Source organism: Anoplopoma fimbria, unplaced genomic scaffold, assembly GCF_027596085.1.
Source record: "Anoplopoma fimbria isolate UVic2021 breed Golden Eagle Sablefish unplaced genomic scaffold, Afim_UVic_2022 Un_contig_10431_pilon_pilon, whole genome shotgun sequence".
In the NCBI taxonomy this organism is placed as follows: domain Eukaryota; kingdom Metazoa; phylum Chordata; class Actinopteri; order Perciformes; family Anoplopomatidae; genus Anoplopoma; species Anoplopoma fimbria.
Genome location: NW_026549579.1, coordinates 1 through 3308, shown reverse-complemented (window position 1 = coordinate 3308; position 3308 = coordinate 1). Strand labels below are relative to the sequence as shown.

Sequence of the window (3308 nt, the reverse complement as noted above, 5' to 3'; positions counted from 1 at the left end):
GGGGTTGAATCTATGAGCCCAGGTGTTGGATAAGAAGGGCTGTAAGCTGTAGTGGCTTGGAGAGCTATGAAAGATAGATGAAGGTGGAGGGAGAAAGCAGAGCAGCCCTGTGGGCTGTTCAAGCCACCAGAACCACACGCATGGTGTTGGTGTAACCAGAGCCTGGGCGCCAGCCGGTCAAGACGATGACAACGTCTCCCGCTTTGAAGAAGCCTCGGGCCTTGCCTGGAAATTAAACAAAAAACATGTGCACATATTTAAATATATATGCAAAAACATACACGCAAACCCCCCCCAAAAAAACCCCACTATGTTTGTATTTTATAACAAAAATCCAATCATCTTTACTCCCTGTAAAACAAGATGAAGTGTGCTTATATAAGCTAGTACCGACAAATTTGAACCAATAATATGAAATCCCATTCAATCTGCCTTTTTGAGCAACAAGGGAGGTTTGTGTGGGAGCCTCCAGTCTTCTTTAGCTAAATCCAAAGACGCATTAACTTCCATTTAACTGGAACATTCACTTAACATTGTTTATTTGACCTCTTACAGTGTCCAAGGATTTTAATAAATGGACCCTCCGAAATAGCAGGGAATTAACTTTACTTTGGAAGTGTTTGTCTTAAATGTACACTTTTCTTCCATTAGGTAATTGTATAAGACACTAAAAAGGTGACATATAGTAGATACATACCCATATCCATGGCAAAGTTGACGCGCATGTCATTGTCCTCTGCCCACACATCATGGGCGGGTTTGGTGTAGAGGACGGGGAAAATTCCACGGTACAGGTGGGCTTGGCGAGCCGTCTGGGCGTTACGGGTCACAGCAAGGATGGTGCACGGGGCCTGTATCTGGAGATCAGGTGGGCGGACCTGCACATGAACATACACATACGGTTAACATAAGCTCACTCACATTTTGGGTATTTTTCTTTAAACCAAGATTGCAACAGTATAACTTAACAATTACGATTAGGGAGGGAAACGATGAACAAGTTCAATGTAAATATACCAAGTCATGCTTTAATTGTGCACAAATCACTTTACTTTTGGTTTTTAAAAAGACAGTAAGAGGCTCAGTAACCATGGCATTATGTTGTTGTTTACATTAGTATATTTTTAATGATATATATTGATTTTAGGTCTGTACAAGCCAATTTAATACTTTTAACATGTAAATTATCTCAGGAGGATACAAATCAGTGCGATTAAAAACCCTGCACCCCACATACGCCAAGTGTTTTCAGATCTGTTGACTGATTTAAAATAGGGCAGCACTCGTGTACACTTGGTGTTTGCTGATCTCAACAAATTCCATTAACCACAACAAACATATTGCCTTATCCTGCCCAAAAAGGTTCCAACACAACTAACAGGATAGTCAGGGAAACCGAGCAGAGTTAACACCCAAGCATTCCTGAAATGTCTAATTAGCCAAAATAAGTGACACTTCTGGTGTATCTTGAGTGTGCAAAGGCTTAAGGTCACAGTCAGTGGCCCAATCCAAATGTCCACTCACACACACACTCAGATTTTGATGTGCATTCCCATTAAACCAGTGAGGGCCCAGGGCTGAAGCAATTACCCAACCCAAAATTTTATAACAGTGGTATGATGCCAAAACAGAAATGACAGCTTACAACAACAAGTTTCCATGTATGTTACTGTTCTGTGTACTTCTAATGATTTCAATTAATGACTTCTAATTTGATAATATTTAAACATATTTTATGAAGCTATTTAATAGCACTCAATTTGATTAAATCTCTTGTGATATTAAATAAAGTATGTGAAGGATGGACATTTCCACCCACCCTATGTAACACACTTCAGACGTGCACACACACACACACACAATCAAAGCAGAGGGGATCGGCACGAGCACGTTGGATGTTGGAGGAATCAGGAGCTGGTTTGGCGACACCTTACCTCCAGGACCAGGATCACATCACTTCACCTCCACCCTTGTCTATCTTACCTTCCAGTCTTAGTGAGAACAATCATGGCACTAGCGCAGCATTTGAAGGCAGACTCAACGGCACCAACAGCTACAGCCTCTGAGGGGTCTCTGGTCAGGTGGGAGTGTCTCCTCAGCTCCTCAAACAGTTGCCTGTGGAAGGTGGCCGCCTCGGCCTCTCGTGCTATCTGAGCCCAGAGGGACCATGAGGGAGGGTGGGGTGGTGGGGTTACTCTTGATCACCCAATACAGCACGCCGAGTCATTCACACCACTGACAGTGACTGGCAAATGCCTAGCTAGACTCATGGTTAAAACAAGGTGAGACACTGGTTTAATGATGGACTAATTGTTCCTCTCGACACTAAATCACATTGAAAAAGGCCAAAAGACATAAATCAAAGTTTTGGGTTAATGTGTGAATTGGAGCCTTTAAACTGCAGGGCTTGTAGGAGCGCTTAAATTTGTCCACATGGGTATAAGACAAACCAGCAGTCTGCTAGGCGTTTGCCAGGCTCTCCCAGTCACTTCTTCAGTCAGTCCCTGTCTGGCCCTACTCTCTCAGATTTCTCAAGTACCGATATTATAGTCCTCCTCGACCTGCTAGGACCAGATAACCTGCCTACCTTCCAGAGCCAGTGAGCACGATCATCGCAGAGGCTAAGCTCTTAAAAGAGGCCTCAACAGCGCCGATTGCAATAGCCTCAGCGGGGTCTTTGCAGACCGGCGTGGAACGACGCAGGTCCTCAAACACCTGTCGGTGGAACATGGCTGCCTCGGCTTCACGAGCAATCTGGCACAAGTGAGGGCAAGATGCATCAAGCAATGTATTCCCACACCAGGCACACACAGATTTAAAATGAGGAAAATGGGTGGGGGGGGTGGAAGGAGAAAGGACAGGGACACAGGAGACAGAGAGAGGACATTGTTAGAGGTACACAAGAAGAACGGAAGGTTAAAGTAAAGAGAAGGAAAGGAAAAGAAAGGACAATGCATAGAAGAGTTTAGGTGAACAGTTAGTGGGGGGGGATAGGGAAACATCAACGTTAAAAACACATCCAAGAGTCAAAACTTCACAACAACCATTTACATGAGGTATTAGAATAAAAATAAATAAAAGAAAAAGCGGTACAATGAAACTCGTGCTAATCTGGAGTCAAGGCAACACTACTGCCGAGATAACCTTTAAAAAGGATTATTTAACATCAAGAATTAAAAATAAATAAATGACAAAATAAACCAAAATTACTTCAATTAATCAAATTAGTAAATAAATTACTTAAAACTATTGAAACAAAAAAAAGTAAAGAAATGGTTAACTGTTAGGAGGAATGCACATAAAAGCAT

The 3308-nt window shown here is 42.6% G+C and overlaps 1 pseudogene; it reads right to left on the bottom strand.

The window, feature by feature from the left end:
• Positions 1-7: 7 nt before the first annotated feature.
• LOC129114831 (pyruvate kinase PKM-like) lies at positions 8-2754 on the bottom strand (annotated as a pseudogene).
• Between the last annotated feature and the right edge of the window lie 554 nt (positions 2755-3308).